The sequence below is a fragment of the Pelodiscus sinensis genome, chromosome 7 (genome assembly GCF_052426305.1).
Source record: "Pelodiscus sinensis isolate ZL-2025 chromosome 7, ASM5242630v1, whole genome shotgun sequence".
In the NCBI taxonomy this organism is placed as follows: Eukaryota; Metazoa; Chordata; order Testudines; family Trionychidae; genus Pelodiscus; species Pelodiscus sinensis.
The window spans coordinates 7,774,533-7,797,656 of NC_143058.1; positions in this window are offsets into that span (position 1 = coordinate 7,774,533).

Sequence of the window (23,124 nt, forward strand, 5' to 3'; positions counted from 1 at the left end):
CATTCCTCAGTGGTCCCGTAGGCCCAGTTCTGATGTGACCTCTGACGTGTGACTCATGCACAAATTCAGGACAGGTGTTCCAAGTCTCCATGCAGCTCCCAACCCACACACTGCAAAGCAAGCTCAGGGTACGTCTACACAGCACAATTATTTCAAAATAAGCTATTCCGAAAGAAATACTCTGAAATAGCTTATTTGGAAATAGCATGTCTACACTACAGGGAAGCCTCAAAATGAGTCTGAGGCAGGCTTCCCTAATGTGGACATGCTACCTTGATTTAGAGCCCCAGGAGGCACTAGGGAGTAATTACTTGGAATGGCCCTGGGGAGGAGCTATTTTGAAATAGCAGCCATGGAGTGTCCACACTACGGCTATTTCGACATACTATTTTGGAAGAGGCGTTATTCCTCATGGAATGAGTTTTAAAGAAGTCAGAATAAGCTGTCCAAATTTATTTCAAAATAACGGAATTGCTGTGTAGACGCTCTCGTTGTTATTTCAGAATAACGGCCCTTATTCCAAATTAACTGCTGCGTGGATGCACCCTCAGCAAGCGGATTCCACTGCAAATGAGAGGCTTGTAATTCTCTTGGTGGGAGTGAGGTTTCCCTATAAAACCAGTTTTCATGCAGCACTCTGCAACATAACCTATCCGGAGTGAATCAGGTTGTCCTAAACAGTTATTAACACGTAATTTTGTAATAAACACTTCACGGCCACTATAATGGTGCTACCTGCCATGACTTGCTATACATAAATCTTGCTATAACAGTGGGGATGAATCTCAAATCCTCCAACTCCCAAAGTCACAGGCCAGTAACACTTGATGTAATGGGAGAATCACCCTTAGTTTCCGGTGCCCTACAGTCGGATTCACAATTGAGCAGTCCTGATTCCAACCAACAGGGGAAGACGATGGCATACGCACGCTAGCCAGCTCATTACAATATTGAAGAATCTCTTTCTAGTTGCCAGAATCATCATCATTTTCTCTCTGCCGTAAAGGGGGGGGGGAGATATCCCCAAGATTGTAGTGGGGTAATAGCGTGATCTAAGATGCTAACTGGCCTTCTTCAAATGTTCCAGCTGTAATCATAATTTTACTGTGCATAAGAGTGTGATGGATCAGGCCAGGTCTGGGCACTGCTAAGGGCGTCAGCTCAGGGCGGATTGCTCAAAACCAGGACTACTTACAGCCCTCGACTGGAGACCTTTCTCAAATAGGCCACAAACCAGTCACCCAGAGCGCTTCAGGTGCCAGTCTGGCCAGTAGGAAGCCTCTCAAGCAAAACCCCTCCCACACTGCAGCTTTCCCTGTGCTACAATCAGACCCAGACCTTACACACAGGTGAGAGGTTATAAAACTCACTCTTACCAACTCTGAACAGATCCTCCTGGGCCCAATGAACCAGCCACAGTCCCAGGTCAATTTACACTTTAGATCTTACCCACAAGAGAATGTTGAGCCAATCCTTTAGCATCTAAAATCTAAAGAGTTATTAATAAAAGAAAGAAAAGGTTGAGAGAGAGATTGTTAAAGAGAATACATTACATACATCAATCACTGAGCACTTGATGCAGGCTCTTAGCAGAGATGGTACAAACAGCTAGCTAAGAAGTCTCTGTGTACATCCTGAATCAGGACGGGTCAGCAAATCCTTCCTGGCTCTCTGTCCCTAGCAAGGATGCATCTGGAAATCAGGAGCAGGATTGAAGACCAAGATAGTGTCACCCTCATGGCACTTTCATATTCCTGGTGCATCCCAAGCTGGAGCTGGTTACATGATCAAGTAGCTATGAGGCACTGGATGGTTTGCAGGTTTCCAGATACATTCCTCAGGTGTGTGTTGGCCTCTCTGAGAGCCATAGTCTATGGAGCAGTGCTAATTAGCACAGCTATTCACTGAACAATCCTTCCTCACAACAGGCAGTCCGGGCCCATTGCTCCCTCCCAGACAGAGAACTTTTACAATACAAGCACAAAGCCCATATCCACTTAAGCAGCGAGGAGTCCTGTGGCACCTTAGGGTATGTCTACACTACCACCCTAGTTTGAACTAGGGTGGTAATGTAGGCAACCGGAGTTGCAAATGAAGCCCGGGATTTGAATTTCCCGGGCTTCATTTGCATGTTGCTGGGCGCCGCCATTTTTAAATGTCCGCTAGTTTGGACTCCGTGCCCACAGCTACACGCGGCACGAACTAGGTAGTTCAGAATAGGAAGTCTATTCCGGACATTTAAAAATGGCGGCACCTGGTAACATGCAAATGAAGCCCAGGAAATTCAAATCCCGGGCTTCATTTGCAACTCCGGTTGCCTACATTACCACCCTAGTTCGAACTAGGGTGGTAGTGTAGACATACCCTTATAGACTAACTAAGTGTAGGAGCATAAGCTTTCGTGGGCAAAAACCCACTTTGTCAAAGTGGGTCTTTGCCCATGAAAGCTTATGCTCCTACACTTAGCTAGTCTATAAGGTGCCACAGGACTCCTCACCGCTTTTGCAGATTCAGACTAACACGGCTACCCCTCTGATACATATCCACATAGAAACCCATACAAGTACATGAGTATCATACCTAGAATCAGCAGAGCATAAGCTTTCATTTGACACCTCACATGGCCCACTTTGTACAGAATTTGGGGCAAACAGCACCCGTGGGTGCAATAGCGACCTGTCTGCTCACTTTAAAATCCAATAACGTGACAAAGAACCAGAAAAAGATGCGCTGTTCTCTTTTTGGTGTCTCACCTCCTTATAGATGAATGCAATACCTGGAGAGGTGGAGAAATAGGAAATAAAACCAGTCATAGCCTGTGGACAAAAAGATTCTCCCCGGTAAACTTTAGCGATCTATCTGTGAATGCAACAAGTGCAAAACACCCACAAACCTGCCAAGTATTTAGATTTCCAGCCCAACCAAGAAATATGAAAGTGTCCTCTGCCCTGTGGAACACTATAATGGTTATTTCCTTAATGAACCTGTATGTTGATAGCTTCGCTCAGTGGCATGAAGACAATATTTCAAGAGCTTGACACAAGTCCGCCAAAGCCATTGGTAATGTATCCAGCTGTATTTCTCCTTGGTTTACGACATTCTGCCAGCGCACCTTTGTTGTTAGAAATCAAATGTCAAGAGATTCTTCACCTGAGACTTGTGCATACATCACAGGAAAGGAGCAGAAAGGATCAGTTAAAGTCCCAGATCAGTGTATTTTACCTTGAAATTGACCAGTGTAACTGGGAGTTGTGTGGGTGGCAGTTTGAGTCAGTCACCTCAATATTTACGTGGGTGGGTGGATTTGTACTCAGGCAGCCATCCTGCCAAGTTATGTTCAGGAACATGAATAGCCTGAAGCCACCTGAGTAGGGGGGTTTTGGTTTGGTTTGGTTTGGGTTTTTTTCCAGTTCTCAACTTTTGACTAGATTCTTCAGTTCCTTTGACAGATCGTCCTTGCCTACAATTTTCAATTCTCCAGTTCCTCGAATTACTGGTCCATGCAATTGAAAAGTTCTATGCTTCCTGAATTCTTCAGTTATATAGTGCTTCTCGGATCCAAATCCCGGATGTGTTGTGCAGTGATTGGAAATGAAACAATACCTGGCTGGGGATTTTAACTGCCTGAACCCTTTCTAGTTTATCAACATCCTTCTTGAATTGTGGGCCTCAGATCTGGACACTGTGTTCCCACAGTGGTCTCACCAGCAATTAATCAGTGGTAAAATAACCTCACTAGTCCTACTTGAGTTTCCCCTCTTACATTGCATTAGCCTTTTGGCTCCAGCATGGCATGGGAGCTCAGATTCAACTGCCTATCCATCATGACCCCCAAATCTTTTTCAAAGTCACTGCTTCCAAAACTAGAGTCCTTTATCCTGTAAGTATGCCAACATTCTTGGTGCACAGGTATTCACATTTACATTTAGCCACATTAAAATGCATATTGTTTGCTTTCCCATACTCTTATCAAGCACTCCAGATCACACTGGATCAGGGACCTATCCCCGTCACTATTTACCTCTCCCCCAGTTTTTGTCACTTGCAAACTTTATCTTTGATGATTTTATGTTTTCTTCCAAATGTTAAATAGCACAGGGCCAGAAACCAATCCCTTCAGGATCCTCCCGAAAACAGATCTGCTCACTGACAATTTGCCATTTAGTTACATTCTGAGATCTATCAGTTAGCCAGTCTTTAAAAAAAACCAGAATCATGTGAAATTAACCTGGCATACATTAAATAGATTAAACAAAATGCCTGGTGGTCCCAAATCAAACATCTTACAGAGGTCTAAACATTTTATGATACTTCTATGACCTTTGTCAAGCAAACATTTTAAAAATCAAGTTTGTTTGATAAGGTGATGCTGGGCAAAGCCAAGTGTCAGCTTATGCCAACGGCCACATGCCTTGCTTGAATGCTAAAAAACCACATAGCTGGATTTAGCCTGGGTCACCTTTGTGTTAGTGCTGTCAAAAAAGACATCAGAGTTATAAAAATGTGGGTTTGTGTTTAGATGTCAGTGAATACATGTAACATGCTGCATGCATTAACCTCATAACATCTGTATCCCCTATTAAGGTCATATATGAGCATTTGTATTGTAAGATTCTGTAGCTGTGTGAATCACTAGATAGGAGAGAGAGATTAATCAGTGTAAAATGTGCCTCCAACAAGAGACTGTCCTCTTTGATGGCCACAAAAGTTCATCTGATGCCATGAGAGTTTCTTGTGAGACAAAGTACTTCTTTGATTCACATGCAAGTGAATTCTTTCCTTGCGCTGAGTTTGCAACTTGATGCAACTTGATGCAGAAGAGAAGAATGGATAAAAACCCCTAACAAGGAGGAATTTTATCTTTACCCTTCTTGATCACTGAGGAGCAAGGATTACTTGACATCTGCAAAAGTTCCCCAGTACTTAGCCTGGGTTAGCCCTTAAAGAGCATATAGATCTTGTTTATTTCAGAACCTTCTGTTACTTTTTGAAATTTAGGATTGGAAATCATTTGTATGTGTACATGTTTACCTGCTTTAACCTTGTACACAACTCCCTATATACTACATCTGTAGGTGGTTTACTATAAGGCTATGTCTAGACTGGCATGATTTACCAGAAATGCTTTTAATGGAAAAGTTTTCCGTTAAAAGCAATTTCGAAAAAGAGAGTCTAGATTGGCACGGACACTTTTCCGCAAAAGCACTTTTTGCGGAAAAGCGTCTGTAAGCACTTTTTGCGAAAAAGCGTCCCTGGCCAATCTAGATGCACTTTTGCACAAAACAAATCTGAGCTGTCTACACTGGCCCTTTTGCGCAAAAGTTTTGTGCAAAAGGGACTTTTGCCCAAACAGGAGCAGAATAGTATTTCCGCAAAAAGCACTGATTTCTTACAGTAGGAAGTCAGTGCTTTTGTGGAAATTCAAGCGGCCAGTGTAGACAGCTGGCAAGTTTTTCCAGAAAAGTGGCTGATTTTCCGGAAAAACTGGCCAGTCTAGACACAGCCTAAGATTATTACAAGCATTGTCTTTGGCATAAGATTTAAGATGCAATTGGCCTGGGTTAAATGACTGGTCCTTTGAACCTGGTCATGGCTCTAATATTTGCTGTAAGGGACCCTGGGTCACAAAGGTAAGCTTGCTTCCATGACAAGACAGATCAGTATATGCAAGGGCACTGTCCGTGGTGCCACATTCAGACTGCTCTAGTCCCTGAGCAGTTTACACTTGATAATTGGTTGGTGAAATCTAAGTGTAGAACTCACAGCCAATTTGAGATTTGTGCCCCATTTCATAACACACTGCCCACACTCTGAGCCATTGCAGGACTGCTTGGTGGAGAGCATCCATGCTCCATAAACCCAGGTTGTAATGTACTTAATGCAAATCCCTTGCTTAGTTCTCAGTCGAGTCCTGTGTCAGCCCTGCCACTATGGATCGGTGTCAGGATGACTATACAGCTCATCATGTGTGCACATGTGTGTGCGTGCACACATGCAATGGAAATGTCAAGCATCAATGGAAGCTACATATTGGCAATAGGTCTAATTCTGACCCATTATGCATGAGCAACCCTATTAAAGTGCACGGAATTGCCCAGGTAGAAGTAAGCAAAAGTTGACCTTTTATGGTTGTAGCTGAGAGAATATTGATGGGAAAGTGAGAAGAGGCATAATATTGAAAACTATAGCACCGGCTCTGTAAGGTAAACTGGTACAGTGGTTGGAGTTCTAGTCTAGTACTTGGGAGACCTACCTTCAAGTCCCAGCTCCACTCTAGACTTCTTGGGAGAGCTTGAATAAATCACTTAGCCTATGTCTAGACTGCATCCCTCTGTTGACAGAGGGATGCTCATCAAAATTGCTAATGAAGCCAAGATTTAAATATGCCATGCTTTATTAGTATAAACATGGCTGCCACTTTTTTTTTTAAACGGAGTTTTTTCGAAAAAAAACTGGCAGTCTGAACGTGAATCTGTCAAAAATAAACCCTTTTTTGACAGATTTGTACTCCTCAAAAAATGAGGTTTATAGGATCTGTTGAAAAAGGCTTTATTTTCAACAGATCCATGTCTAGACGGCCTGTTTTTTCTGAAAAAAACTCCATTTTGGAAAAAAAGCGGCAGACATGTTTATGCTAATGAAGCATGGGATATTTAAATCCTGTGCTTCATTAGCAATTTCGATGTGCCTAATCTACATGTCTCTGTCAACAGAGAGGTGTAGTCTAGACATACCTTTAATGTCTCAGTTCTCTGTCTGTAAAGTAGAGACATCAGGTACTTCCCAACAGCACTGGGATTTCAGGAGGATGAATAGATAATTTGTAGTGTTCGGATACTATGCACTGAGCTTATAGAAATACACTAGACAGATCTGGCTGTCATTTAATGCGGTGTAACTCTGAGCCCATCAATGAATTTGACTCTGCATAAATAAGTGGAATCTGGCTGTACTTGACCAAAATTACTGATGTTTTGAGAACTTTCCTGAAATGTGATTTTCTTCCCAATGGGATATTACTCGGAGTGACAGAAACCCACATATTTTTCTGATTGGACATACATTTATTTCTTATGGCACAAAAATGAAAAAAATGACGGGAGAAATCTTCACCTTGCAGGCACTTGAATGGAAGGGTTATCATAGAATCATAGAACACTATAACTGGAAGGGACCTTGAGACATCATCACATCCAGTCCCCTGCCCTCGTAGCAGGACCAAACATGGTCTATATCAACCCTAATAGATGTCTGTCTAACCTGCTCTTAAATATCTCTAGAGATGGAGATTCCACAGCTCCCCTAGCACTTTATTCTAGTGTTTAGCCACCCTGAGTGTTAGGACAAGAAGCAATGGATTTAAATTGTAGCAAGGGGATGTTTAGGTTGGACATTAGGAAAAACTTCCTATCATCAGAGGCCAGGAAGAACAAGTTTTCTCCCTCCTCCTTGTGATACCCTTTTAGATACCTGAAAACCGTTATCATGTCCCCTCTCAGTCTTCTCTTTCCAAACTAAACAAGCCCAATTCTTTCAGTCTTTCTTCAGAGGTCATGTTCTCTAGATCTTTAATCATTCTTGTTGCTCTTCTCTGGACCTTCTCCAATTTCTCCACATCTTTCTTGAAATGTGGTGCCCAGAACTGGATACAGTACTCCAACTGAGAACTAATCAGCACAGAGGAGAGTGGAAGAATGACTTCTCATGTCTTGCTCACAACACACCTATTAATGCATCCTAGAATCATGTTTGCTTTTTTTAAAACAGCGTCACACTGTTGACTCATATTGAGCTTGAGGTCCACTATAACCCCTAGATCCCTTTCTGCCATACTCCTTCCTAGACAGTCGCTTCCCATTCTGTATGTATGAAACTGATTGTTCCTTCCTAAGTGGAGCACTTTGCATTTGTCCTTATTAAACTTCATTCTGTTTACCTCAGACCATTTCTCCAATTTGTCTAGATCATTTTTAATTATGACTCTATCCTCCAAAGCAATTGCAACCCCTCCCAGCTTGGTATCATCTGCAAACTTAATAATTGTTCTCTCTATGCCATCATCTAAATTGTTGATGAAGATATTGAACAGAACCGGTCCCAAAACAGACCCCTGCAAAACCCCATTTGTTATGCCCATCTGGCATGACTGTGAACCATTTATAACTACTCATTGAGATTGATTATCCAGCCAGTTATGCACCCACCTTATAGTAGCCCCATATAAATTTATTTGCCTAATTCGTTGATAAGAAGGTCATGCAAGACTGTATCAAATGCCTTACTAATGTCTAGGTATACCACATCCACTGCTTCTCCCTTATCCAGAAGACTAGTTATCCTATCAAAGAAAGCTATCAGATTGGTTTGACATGATTTGTTGTTTACAAATCCATGCTGGCTGTTCCTTATCACCTTATTTTCTTCCAGATGTTTTCAGATTATTTCCTTAATTACCTGCTCCATTATCTTTCCTGGCACAGAAGTTAAACTGACTCGTTTGTAGTTTCCTGGGGTGTTGTTATTTTCCTTTTTATAGATGGGCACTATATTGCCCTTTTCCAGTCTTCTGGAATCTCTCCCAACTTCCATGATTTTTCAAAGATGATAGCTAAAGGCTATTATCTGGCAATGGCTCGTTTTGTCCATGCATTTCATAGACAACACCCATTAGTTGAAAGGAACAAAGCTCTAAAAGGCCAGGGCAGTTTATCTGAAAAAGTCTTTCAATTTAAAAATAAATCTTGAATGGTTCCCATTTGCAGGCCAGTCACAGCTAAGAAACTATGAATTGTACTGCATCAATGACCTGTTGCTTTGTGAATAGTTTGGGTAACTTCTAAACCCATGTAGGAGATTAAAAATGGAAGAGAAGCCAGTGATTAGTGGAGTAAATACCTGTCACAACTGTGTCACAGCCTCCTGGTTTCTCTACAGTGCTTTGGGGGCATCTAGCTTGTAAGACTGGCACCTGGCACAGACAATGCACAAGCTGGCATGGATAGAAAATGCTCTAAATAGCTTTCTCTAAAACTACTCCATCCAAATAGATTTCAGTGCTTGGGGTCAACATCGTTAGTGGGACCTGCTGGAAATTTCATTTCGTTGTATTTGGAATAGATTAAGCATCTGTTGCTTTGGAAGTGGGACTTGTTCACATTTCAAAACTAGGCCAGCATGAGCAATATATCAGCCAAATTACATGGAGATTCAAATTGGTATGGGTATTTACAAAGGAAATGGAGCCAGTGTGGCATTCCTAGGAAACCTGTACTGCTCAGAAATGGAGGCCATACAAATCCCTCCATGCTAGTCGGGAAAAAGGGACCGAAAAGAGGTGAGCCTTCACTGGTGAAGTGGGAGAAACATTCACATAGGCAGAAAGCATTTAAGAATATAGGAATGGCCATACTAGATCAAACCAATGGTCAATCTAGCCCAGCATCCTGTCTTCTGAAAGTGGTCTGTGCCAGAAACTGGTCCCTTGGTCATCTGTGAATTGATTTAATTTTTTTTTTTAACCTGGCTATGCAGTGGGTCTTGCTGGGAAGATGGCTCATTTGCTTGGAGACATTGTGTAAGCAATTTGTGAATGACAATAATTAGTTAAAACCCAGTGAGTGGTCCTGTGGCACCTTAGAGACTAACCAAAATATATAGAATCATGAACTTTCATGGGAAAAACCCACTTCATCATGAAAGTGCACTATTCTGTACATTTTGGTTAGTCTCTAAAACCAATGAGTGATTCGGTGGCATTTTACAGTTACAGACTAACATGGCTCCCCTCTGAGATTAATTAGTTACTTATCATTTGATTTTCTTTCATTCCAAATGCAGCAGCTTCACACAGGGTATCTCTTATATTTGTGCTACTGAATATCCTTCATTGCCGTAGAAACAAGGAGGAAGAAAACCTGGGCAAACATATGGGTTCTGTTTCCTTTATAGCCATGTTCATCTATTACATTTCTAGCCTGTGCTCATTCAAAACACTCATGCTATGTCTACACTGGCGGGTTATTGCACAAGTACAGCCGTTCTTGCCCAAGAATCCGCAGAGCGTCTACACTGACCACCCGCTCTTGCGCAAGTAAATTTATAGTACGGCGCGATAAGAGAGGGCTCCTTGCGCAAGAGTTACACTCTTTTTTATCAGGTGTAAGCCCTCTTGCACAGGAGCTCTTGCACGAGAGGGCAGTGTAGATGCTCGGCAGGGATTTCTTGCGCAAGAGAGCCCTATGGCTAAAATGGACATCAGAGCTTTCTTGCGCAAGAGAGCGTCCACACTGCCATGGGAGCTCTTGTGCAAAAGCACAGCGCGCACATGGCAGTGTGGACATTTTCTTGAACAAGACTTCTTGCATAAGAACCCTTGCACAAGATGTTCTTGTGCAAGAAGCCACCAGTGTAGACATAGCCTTATTCATTTGACCATATTCACTTCCCTGAATCCCAGCAAATTATCATTAATTATTTGCATGACAGGTGCAATACATGCACATAGTAAACTATGGTTCCTGTCCCAAACTGCTTACAATCTAACTAGATAAATCAGACAAAGAGTGGAAGGGGGAATAGGGACAGAGAAGTAAGGTGACTTTTACCCAAGGTCACCAACAGATCAGCAACCACTACCGCATATTTCTACCCCGATATGTGAATTAGAAGTAAGTTGTATGCCCAACCTGTTTGCTCACACCTCAAGAACCTTCTTGCTAGATCTTCCACCAACTCCAAAGACCCCAATACCTCTCACCATACTCATGATACAGGAAATCCACTCATTGTGTCATATGACACAAATCCTACCATCCTTTGTAGAGTATGGTGGCTTGAGGAACAATTTGGGGGGAGGCATTCTCTGGTCAACAGTCATGGCAGGCTAAAAAAAACCCACTACTATGAGAGACTTTAATTTGTGCTTTCTTTGCCTCGCCTTCGATGTCCTGCAATTCCCAGGACCAATTGCCAAACCCAAATTAGTGTAAGTAGCCCAAGTGAACTCTCATGGCAGCTCCTTGAATGAACGAGGACTGTTTTCTTAAATCGGTGCTTTAACCTGCTGCTACTTTCCTCCCTGCAGAAAACAAATGGGGGCAGCATTTGATAAGTTTCATGGGCTTCAAAAATAATACATCTTAAATGAGACGTAGGAAGGTGACATATTCATTCCTCCACATTTTACCAGCAGCATTAACAACACTTGGAAATAATTTATGGTGCATTCAGTTATTTGCATTTAAGCATGGAAAATAAATACATTATGAAAAATGACACATCTGTCATGGCTAAATGCATGAAAAAATAAAAACCAGCTGCATGGAAAATGGAAGCACTTCACAGAGTGCCAGGAATCTGGCAGGGCTGCTTCAACATAAAATAATCATTTGGGACATTGTCCGCACACAAATAAGTGAGATGAGTCGGGTATTTTATTCAACCTGTTCCGAGCAATAAAAACACTTTTGTGTTCTCATTGTGGGTTGCAGGTGTTCATTGCTGTTGGCAATATGTACGTGGTCTACTTTGAGAGGCAGCGTTCTCTTATGGGTAGGTCAGGAGATCTAGGTTTTTGCCCATTCCCAGATCTGTCCTTGATCTGCCGTGTGACATTTTGCAAAGCTCTCTGCAGTTGTTCAGTGCTTTTGTTTCACTACCCCATTCTTTGTTTTTTTCCAATGTAGATGGTGAATTCTTTGCAGCAGGGACTATTTCTCTGTTCAGAGCCTAGCGTGATGTTGTCTTGATCGCAGTTAACACCTCAAGGACTACTGTAATATAAATAATAATTTTGTGGATATTCAAAACTCCCCTGAAAGTCAATAGGAGCTGTGAGTGCTGTTCCAATAAAAAGCTTTCTAACAGGGGTGATTATCTCGGTTCTGTCTCTCTAGGCTCACACAAAGAACAGATGTTCTACAGCTCCGAAAATAAGACCCAAAACGACATAATCATTGATCTAAGGCCCAACCCTGCTATTAAAGTTAATGGAACGACGGCTGTCTTCAATTGCATATCAAACCCTCAAGTGAACACAAGAATGGCCATACTGGTTCAGACCAAAGGTCCATAGCCCAGTATCCTGTTTTCAACAGTGGCCACTGCCAGATGCCCCAGAGGGAATGAACAGAACAGCGTATCATCAAGTGACCCCTCCTCTGTCACCCATTCCCACCCTCTGACAAACAGAGGCTAGGGACACCATTCCTACCCATCCTGGCTAATAGATAAATTCATGGAGGTTAGGTCCATCAATGGCTTTTTCTTTTTTGAACTCTGTTAAAGTCTTGGGCTACATCTAGACTGCACTGTAAAATTGAAAAAAGAAATGCAATTTGTGTATCTTTTTCAATTTAATGTCTAAAGAGGCTCTTTCGAAATTTGGCATGTCTAAACAGCACCAAATTTTGAAAGAAAGTACTCTTTTGAGCCCTCGCTTATTTCTCATGGAACGAGGTTTATAGGGATGGAGAAAGAGCATGTCCGTTTTTTAAAAAAAAAAATTAAAAAAGCAGACATGTTCCTTAGATGCAGCGTTGCTATTTCAGGTTCCCGAAATAGCCTTGCAGTCTAGATGCAGCCTTTCTCTTCACAACATCCTCTGGCAAGGAGGATGAAAGTAAGCCCCTCTCAGCTGGACAAACATGGCTCAAGAGCCAAGTAAATGTTCAGCTTAGCATGCCAACAAAATAGCCCAGCTATTTCTCTTTATGGCCGATTTTCCATCACTTTCAAAAAGTGAAGATGGGAGGGGGGGAAACAGCAGGGAACCAACAAGTTTTTGAGTTTGGGGAGTTTCTTTGATTTGTATCACAGTCATGCCTTTTACCCATTCCTCAGATGCAGAGACTCAAATCTTTCATTTCATCCTTCCTGATTCCTCTTCTTTTGTCCAGGCGGATTTCCCCAGGTTCTGTTTGGATTATCTGGTGTTCATTACAGTTCTGAATAGAAACCTCTGGTCACCATGTACATTTACAGCAGCGTAGAACTGCGTTTTGGGATAATCTCCTACTGCCATCGTCTCATACTGAGTGACCTCAAAATTCGGTGCCACTGACAATTACAAAAATCTGAATTTTGTGCTTGGTTGGTGGCTCTGATTTGTTAAATGTCTCTTAGTCCTGTTCTTCATTGCTAGCCTCATAGCCAAATTCACGCGCTCAATGTATATTTCCTAGGCTTCCTCAGTTGAGTTGGTAACACCAGAAAAAAGTTCTCCACGGTTTTACAAGGATGGTGTCTGAAGAATAAATAAAACACCTGATCTATTGGCTTCCCTTCCCCTTATTTTCAACTTCCTCAGGAAAAGATTTAGGTTAAATACAATTAAAATTTGTAGGAGGAACAGGTATAATCATCTGATGGGAAGATGTTATTCCATTATTAGCCAAAAGAGGATCAGTACTTCAGACACTTTCTCTGCCCCAATTTATGGTGAATTATATTAACAAATATGATGAGGCCAAAGGGCACTTTCAGAAACATTATACATGTTAATTACGATTGCTTCTGCCAGGAAGAATTCCCTATGACTTAGTAAAGTCAGTACAAAATTTAAATGGAGTGCTTCCTACATAAATAAATGAAAAAAAATGGAAAACTCAGCTTTGCAAAAGACATAAATCACATTAAATATGATTGATTCCTTACCGTGCTAATCCTTGACTTTGAGATCAAGCCATTGATTTGGATTAGGCTGCCCTGCTAGTGGATATGTCTGTTCTGCACTTGGGAGGTGTGATTGCAGCATATGCAGACATACCTAGCTTGAAACTGAGGCAGCCCCTCAAGTATCTACCTAGAACCCTGGGTAGTTGGGGGAGGGGTCGACTACCCCATGAAATCACCCAGGCACTGCAGTTTTGCCATTGTGGTTAAAGCTGTCTCAGATGTGTCCACTGCTGCTGCTGTCACACCTCCTGATTGCAGCATGGACATACCCTTAGGCCAGTGGTCTCCAACCTTTTTACACCCAAGATCACTTTTTAAATGACAGACCAAGCCAAGATCTACCTCCCCGCCCCTTCCTTGAAGCCCCGCCCCTTCCTTGAAGCCCCGCCCCTTCCTTGAAGCCCCGCCCTCTCTATTCTCCTCCTCTCCATCACTTGCTATCCCCAATCCTTATACTGCTGCTTTAAAAAAAACAATTCTGTAGGAAGAGGTTTTTCCAACATTTGGCCTGTCTAGACTGGACCAACTGTCAGAAAAAAAACCCCTTCTTTTGGAAGTCACCTTATTCCTTGTGGAAAGAGAAAGATAGGGGTGACCAAAAGAGCCTGTTTACTCTTCCACTAAAAAAGCGGAAGAACAAACGCAACCCTGGATGCAGAAAAGATTTTCTGGGACATCTCCAGAATCCTGAAAAACTCCTGCAGCCTAGCTGGACCCTTGCTGTGTTGAGACAGGATGTGTAGTCTCTGGGGTGGGAATGAGGGATTTGGGTGTGGGAAGCGGTGAGAGGTGCAAGCTCTGGGAGGAAATCTGGATGCAGGAGGAGGTGGAGAAGGGGACATTGGCTCGGGGAGGGGGCTCCAGGCTGGACAGTGTTGGGATACTAACACTAACAGCAAGCTTCCCGGGCTGAGCGCAGGGCAGCCAGGCAGGAGCAAAGAGAAGCAGCTTCCTGGCTAGCTGGCCATGGTACTCAGCCAGGGTGCACCAAGCTCCAAGTGGGCAGGTGCAGGGGAGAAGCTGGCTGGCCAGCTGGCTGTGGCCTTCATCCCGGAGGAGGCTGAACCACACTCCAGCTGATCAGGCGGCTTCCCCTCTGTGCCTGCCCACGTGGAGCTTGGTGCACCCTGGCTGAGCACCATGGCCAACTGGCTGGGAAGCCGCTTCTCTTCGCTCCTGCCCGGCTGCCCTGCACTCAGCCCGGGAAGCTTGCTGCAGCACAGCTGGAGCTAGACACAGCCTTCCTGGGCTGAGCGCTGGGCAGCCGGGCTGGAGGGAAGAGAAGTTGCTGTCCGGCCAGCTGGCCATAGCACTCAGCCAGGGTGCACCAAGCTCCACGTGGGCAAGTGCAGAGGAGAAGCCGCCGATCAGCTGGAGCGCGGGGCAGCCTCTTTCAGCTGAAAGTCACAGTCAGCTGGCTGGGGTGTTTCAGTCCTCCCGACCTCCCAGCTCCCACCATTCCTCGCAGCTACTCACCCGTGTTGTTGCTCGGTGAGTAGCTGCTCCTCAAATGAGGAAATCTAATGTAAATGTACTGTGCAGGCGTGCAGTTCAGAGAGGGCTCAAGAGCTACTCTTAGAGCCCCTGAGATCTACTGGTAGCTCGCGATCTACTGATTGGTGATCACGGCCTTAGGCCTTATCTTCACTCCGTGGAAGATCAACGCTGCTGCAATCAATCTTCCGGAGTTCTATTTAGCAAGTCTAGTTAAGATTCACTAAATCAAACTCAGAGAGGGCATCCCTGCTGTTGGCCAATATTCCTGCTCTTGCAAGGAGTAAAGAAAGCATATGGGAGCATTTGCTCCCATTGGCCTCCCACTGTGGGAACAGTGTGAAGCTCAGCTTAAAGTAAGCCAACTCCAGGTATGTAGAATACGTAGCTGGAGTTGCATACTTTAAACCAAGCTTCCAGGTCTACTGTAGAACTAGCCTTAGCTTATGCATGTACTACTGCAGAAAGTTAACCTAAAGTGCACAACTCCTGCTGTTGAAATAACATACCTGGAGTCAACATTCCTTGAATTGTGTTACCAGGTCTACACCATGGGAGGGTCAACAAGAGAAACTTATTTATTTTACTCTCTTTGTCAGGGGGACCCAGAGGTCAACTGCAGAACAATCTGCGGTTGATTTGGCAGGTCTTCACGAGACCCACTAAAGTGACCGCCAGTTGATCAATCTCAGCACACCGATCCCCACTGCTGTATGGACATAGCCTTATGCCAGCAACTCCTGCTCCCCCAGTCCTCCAGCATGGCTGGAGTTGCAGTCTAACACTCCCTTGTGAGCAAAGTAACCTGTCTCAGAACAAACAGGATGTGAGCACTCATCGATGAGGCTTCATAATATGTTTAATGGCAGTACCTAAGGTAGAATCTAACTTTTGCCTTCTGATTTCTTCCTTTAGCTGGCTCTTTTCCCTGTGCTCTTTTCAGCGAGCTTACCAATCAGAAGAGGGGCTTGCATGGCAGTCCGTATCTCTAGAGACACCTCATGGCCTATTGAATGCAGCACTGAACTTGTACTTGGGCGATATGGTCTCCAGCCATCCCTAGCTCTGCCACTGAAGTTCTGGGTGACCAGGGTCAAGTCTATTCACCCCCACACCTCCATTTCCCAGTCTGTAAAACTAGGATACTGATACTTACCACCTCTGAGAATTACAGACGTAAAGCATTATTATAGCTAAGTGTTATTATTTGTCTGCGGAATAAGTACAGTGCAGATAGGGAGCTCTGCATTTTTCCATACTCTGCCCCAAAATCTGTAACGCATTCATAGCTGTGGAGAGATACAGAAACTATACAACACAAAGGAGGGGTCCAATGCGACACGTGTTCTCTCAACAGTACTTTGTCATCACAGCAGGCTAGAAACCAGAGATTATTTATCCTTGAGACAAAACTTCATTTTAAACTTTTTGGTTCAAAAATATCAGCTTTTTCACAGGAGCTTTTACACTGATGGAAACAAAAAAAATCGCCATGTTTTGAAAATGTTATTTCATTTTTTAACCAAAGGGACTTAAGCACATACTTAACATTAGACACTTAGAAGTTTTGTTGAACAGAGAATTAAAGGTGTGAACAAATGCTTTGTTGAAAGCTGTGCCCTGCCATGTAACCTTCAGGTAATCTACACATTTTTAGAAAAAATTATCTCTTTTTTCACAAATCTCATTACTCTAAAGCCCCAGATTAAATTTTATTGCTCTAATCACAGGCGTCAGCTATTCCTCTCCTTGCTGGAAATTGTCTTTGTCATTTGCCTCTGAGCAGAGGAAGGGACAAACTTGTCTACAGGGCTGAGAGCCAAAAGCCAAAAGCCCAAGGTATCTTGGGGTATGTCTACACTACCCCCCTAGTTCGAACTAGGGGGGTAATGTATGCATACCGAACTTGCTAATGAAGCCTGGGATTTGAATTTCCCAGGCTTCATTAGCATAAAGCCGGCTCCACCATCTTTAAAAGCCGGCTTGTTCGAACCCCGTGCCGCGCGGCTACACGCGGCACGGGCTAGATAGTTCGAACTACGTAATTATTCCGAACTATCTGTACGCCTTGTGGAACGAGGTGTACAGATAGATCGGAATGGCTACATAGTTCGAACTATCTAGCCCGTGCCGCGTGTAGCCGCGCGGCACGGGGTTCGCACTAGCCGGCTTTTAAAAATGGCGGAGCCGGCTTTATGCTAATGAAGCCCGGGAAATTCAAATCCCGGGCTTCATTAGCAAGTTTGGTATGCATACATTACCCCACTAGTTCGAACTAGGGGGGTAGTGTAGACATACCCTTAGAGTAGATAGTGTAGCCAATGAAGGCCATGTTTAAACCAATCCCAATCCTGCTAATTTCAGGATGTTGATAGGGTCTTTTGCCCTTGACAATTCAAATAAATAAATGAAGGCGGCCAGGGAATTAATTAGAAATATTAATTAACATGCAAATTACATCCAGACTCCACAGACTTTAAAAAGTGCTCTCTGAAGTTTCCATGAATATAAAGTGTGTGGCAAACCACTGTTTTAAATAATCTTCATAAATATACGGTGTTTAAAAATTGCTCGCTCAAGAACACTTTAATGACTCCGCAAACCATGAGAGAAAATTCTGCCGAAGTGACAATTTTTGTGCTGTTCCTCTAGCATTGCCCTGTGGTGGAGAAAAACAAGTGATGTTCATGTATGTTCTCTGCTCTGTGGTCGCATGAGTTGGCAGTTTTGGCAGGGCAAAGCACCAGCATCAGAAGGATTTCACAGGAGAGTTTCAGAGCACTGCCATTGATACACTTTTTAGTCAGTGGATCTGCCTTCTGCCAAAGAACTCTGAATCAGGGCGGTGTATTTGTCACATGTTGCTTCATCATGGTTTTTGGACAGAACTGGATCCATTACAGATTCCTCACAGAATTATAGGAATTAAAAATAGGAGTCACTTCATGCATCTCCCTGGCAATGCATGATTGTTTCCTACAGGATATGTCACTGTTAGGCTTCTGTAACATCAACAGGCTGAATTGAACCTGGGACCTCTGGAGCTTTGTGCACGAGCCTCTACAGCAGTGGTTCTCAAACTTTTCAGCATCACCCCTCCCCGCTTTTTGATTTTTGAAAAACCCTCACCCCCCTCAAAAAAAATAGCAGCAAAACTTGTTGAGCAAAAAAAAAAGGAACTGAGCAGGGCAGCAAAACTTGATGAGGGGGAGGCTGGGTCACCTCACGCCCCCCCTGGAATTTCTTCACGCCGTCCCAGGGAGGGTACACCCCCCACTTTGGGAACCCATGCTCTACATCTTGAGGTAAAAGCCAGCTGTCTGTCAGCTAAGGTTGTAGAGCAAACTCATTCTCTCTCTCTAGTGGCACCAAGACCATTTACAGAGACAGAATACCACACCCAGCAGGTCGCTACATCTACACTGCTGCAGAAAGTCGACGTAAGGTACACAACTCCAGCTACATGAATACAGTGGCTAGAGTTACTATACCTTGAGTTACCACAGGGCCGACACCACAGAGGATCAACGGGAGAAACTCTCCCATCAACTTCCCTTATGCTTCTTATTTGGGGTAGAGCAACAGGGTGAACAGAGAGTGATTTGCAGTCGATTTGGCAGGTCTTCATTAGACCCGCTAAATCAACCGCTGGTGAATCAATCTCAGAGCATTGATCCTCAATGCTGTGAACTCCTCAGAGTGGAGAAGGAAATATATGTACAAGGTGTATCCTGTTAAAAAAGAGAATTTAGGGAGTCCTGGAAAGTTCTTGGTTTAACTGTACACATTGTTCATTGACAATTCAGATGCACGTGGGTGATATTTCTCCATGTCCCGTTGCTCTTTGGGACACTCTTATAGAAAGCAGGCATTCTGCCTCTGGGAAAGGTTCAAAGCCCACGAGCCACTACACTGTAGCTTTATCATGCTAGGTTGAGATCTGAGATGGTTTAGTCCCTGGGCCATACTGCCTTGTGAAGAGGTTGCATGGGTCTTTGAAAGAAGCATATGCTCAGTCAAATGAAAAGATATTGTGGGACATGACACAAGGGACCTGGACGTTGTAGGCCTTCTAGTCTTAGTAATGCCACCAGCCTCTTGGAGTGAACTTGGGCATGTCACTTCACTTCTCTGTACCATTTCCTATGTGTAAAATGGAGGTAAGGACATTTAAAAGTGCTGTGAAGGAGGCTGTTATCTGCTATCATCACGGAATTTGGGAGGTGTAGAATATCTGAGGTAGTGGCCTAAGCAGATCCATGTGTGCCCCCAAACTAAAGGGGGTCCCCCCCAATAAGGGAGAGGAATCACTATATCCAGGCCTCATTTGATTACAGAGGACAACAAAGGAGAAAACAGGAGTAAGAGCTGGGTCAAATCAGAGTAAGGTCAAATCAGAAGGAGATGCCAAGCAGAGAACCCTTGACAGGGCCCACAGCTCCTTAAAAGCATCTAAGGAGTCAGCAGGCTCTGCCCAGAGACATGGTCCAAAGGGGTGGCCACCATGATATCCTCATTTTCTAGGCACCCATCTTGGAACACTTGGGTAGGGTGACCATATGTCCCATTTTAGCTGAGACAGTCCCTTGATTAAGACCCTGAGCAAGTTGACAAGAACAAATGGGCCCAATGCCCAATTTTGCGGAAAGAAGTGGGGTGCGGTGAAGCAAAATGTGCAGGGAGCAACGAGTGATGCCAGCGCCTGGAGGGAAACAAGGCTCATGCGAGCAGACAGGCTGGGTTCCAGCCACCAGCCACCGCCTCTTATGGGAGGCAGGCAAGGGTCCAGCAACCCTGGCCTGGAGGGGAGAGGGCTAAATGAGCAGGCTTGGGTCAGCCTGTTGCCAGGTTGTGAGCGGGGGGGAGGGGGAAGCTTGGGCCAGCCCCTTCGGGAAATAGGGTCACCCTACTCCTGGCTTCTAATCTATGGAAGTGTTGACAATTTACAGCAACCGAGGCCAATGGGAGCTCCGCTCTGCACATATAAACTGCTGTATTGTGACAAGCACTCTCAGGAATCAAGGCAATTGGCACAAATTGGGGCCCAGAAAAGTCAGTGGATACTTGTGACAACTTTGGTTTTAATCTGGGTGCCTGGCGGTGATAATACCAGATTCATTCATGTTTCTACAGAGTTGGGGTTAGCCCTTGATACTCGATATATTTTTGTAAGTCTCTAAGGTGCCACAGACTACTCGTTCATAAAGAACTGAGCTACTATCATGAGGGCTGTCATGGCTCCTTCCCCACTCTGGCACGATAAATGCAGAGGTGGGGGCCAGCAAGTGTACCCCAAAACCTTTTCTACCAGGCTTTGGTATAAAACTTCCCCCCAAAATCTTAAAACCCTAGATTTTGGGAATAAACCTTCTGCTGCCACCACTCAAATTAATAAAGAAACCAGGGGAGAGACCATTTGGGAAAATCTCACCCCTAAAGTAAAAAGCAGGACACTACCATTAACCAATATCAGGTTAATAAAAGTTTTCCCTTTTCCTTTTATTATCACCACACTATTCCTGTTGCAAGCATAATGATTAGATGGAAAAGTAACAAAATAATATACTCATGGGCTGTGTCTAGACTGGCCAGTTTTCCCGGAAAATCAGCCACTTTTCCGGAAAAACTTGTCAGCTGTGGCAATTAGTCCACCTGGCTAGGTAAGGGACATAGTTAACCCCTTAGTCCCCAGGCTGCTGGCTAACCCTCATGAGCATGACAAAGGTGCTACAGGAAAGCCCCCAAGGAAAATAATTCTGTACTCACTGGATGCTGTGGCTGGTGCGTAGTAAATAATGCATGAGACCGCACACTGAATGACAAGGGGAAAAAAGAAATATTGAATAGTTAAACATTCAGGGAGCCCGATCCATTCAGTGCACTGCAAGCAACGGAGGGACTTGTGGAAAAATTAGCATGTAATTGTGTTATTAAAGATTTTATCATATTGCCCACACAGAAAGGGCCCAATTAAGGTTGCCGAGGTAGTAATAATTGTGGGATTTTCTAACTTTTATAGACTTCATTTTGCAAACTGAACATTAGCTTCATTCCATTTTTATGTAATTGCAATGGATTAAGTTTATATTCTTTTTTTTTAAAAGAAAGCTTATAAACCGTGCGTAGGCATACCGCCGTATTGTTTTGCATCAGCATCTGGAAGAGAAATTCCCCCCCATTTGTCTGCTGTTTTATCATGTGTCTGATATCAGCAATAAACACCTTTGTTTTTAAAGCTATATGCCTTTAAATATTGGTGTGACTTAACTGAAAATAAAGTATCCCTGGAGTGATATACTCTGTTCTTGATGCACATGTAAAATTCTAATTAATTTTAATTATGCACATTCATCAAGGGAGGAAGCACATTACTTCAAGTGGCAACTTGGATACAGTACCATAGCTGAATGTACACCTCCAAGCAGAACACTCACTGGGAAAATGCACATCTGCCTACCTAATACCCAATAGCTACAGAACTAGTTTTAGAGTGTGAGAAAATGATCCATATTATGTGCATACCAAATGACTTGCAGTGAGCTTTCTTAATCAGAAGGAGACTGTAAATGAAATGCACAGCGACCAGATTAATAATGCTAAAATCTAACGACTTGATTTATCCCAGCTGAGGCACTGGTCCCTAATTTCTTGTTTTGAAAGCCTGGACATCTTTCATTCCCCCCAACATGCTTGGATTTATTCGCATTTGCCAGTCACTTTCTAGACGATTGGCTTTTAACTAGGGCTTTATTGGACAACTGCAACACAATTTGCAGCAGCTGTGTGACCCTGATTTGCTTTTGGAGCCAAGCAAAGAGCCAGTCTGGGGACCACCTGCCGTACAGCCAAGCCATTCAGAGAGCAGGAGACTGAACCCTGCAGACACTGGCAGGTGGTGATGTGCTGTTTATTTTTCTAATCACCAAATTAACACAATGATAATAATCAAAGAGAGCTGGGGGGGTAGTAATTGAAAATGTCCTTTTGCAGGTTTGAGCCGCGCACGAGGTACTGGCAATTGGGTATTCAAGTTCAGATGAAACTTCTTTTCATCTTTGGCTTATTTTGTCTGGGGTTTCAGGGTTCTTATTCTTCCAGCTTTTTGCTTTTTAACAGAACCCGCTGTCTGAACATTCTCCCTCTGTAGGCTGCTCTGCTCCCACCCACACCAATGAGCACAGCTCAGAAAATAGATTCCAAGGAAATGTAGAGGCTTAAGCCTGCCAATCTTAGCTCTTTCTAGCCAAGAGCTCTTTCTAGCTTCCCCTGCCCTTGCTGGCAGCACTGCTCTGTCCAGGGTGCTGGCACGCTTTCTACCTGCTAGGAGCCTGGACTTATCTTCTGAAGCTCCAGGTAGCTACTCAAGCTGCTCTTCCTGGAAGCTCTTCTTATATGTGCCTGCTGGGCCCTGATTGGCTGTTCCTCTCTGTCCTTTCTCTGATTGGCAGCCTCCTGCACAGCCTCCCTAGGATTCTGTTAACCCCTGAGGGTGTGTCTAGACTACATGCCTCCTTCGACGGAGGCATGTAGATTAGCCAGATCGGAAGAGGGAAATGAAGCCGGGATTAAAATAATCGCGGCTTCATTTAAATTTAAATGGCTGCCCCGATCTGCCGATCAGCTGTTTGTCGGCAGATCGGGGCAGTCTGGACGTGACGCGCCGACAAAGAAGCCTTTCTTGATCGGCACAGGTATGCCTCGTGAAACCAGGTTTACCTGTGCCGATGAAGAAAGGCTTCTTTGTCGGCGCATCGCGTCCAGACTGCCCCGATCTGCCGACAAACAGCTGATCGGCAGATCGGGGCAGCCATTTAAATTTAAATGAAGCCGCGATTATTTTAATCGCGGCTTCATTTCCCTCTTCCGATCTGGCTAATCTACATGCCTCCGTCGAAGGAGGCATGTAGTCTAGACACACCCTGAGAGTCCACAGCCTCATTGTAGTAGTTCTAATTG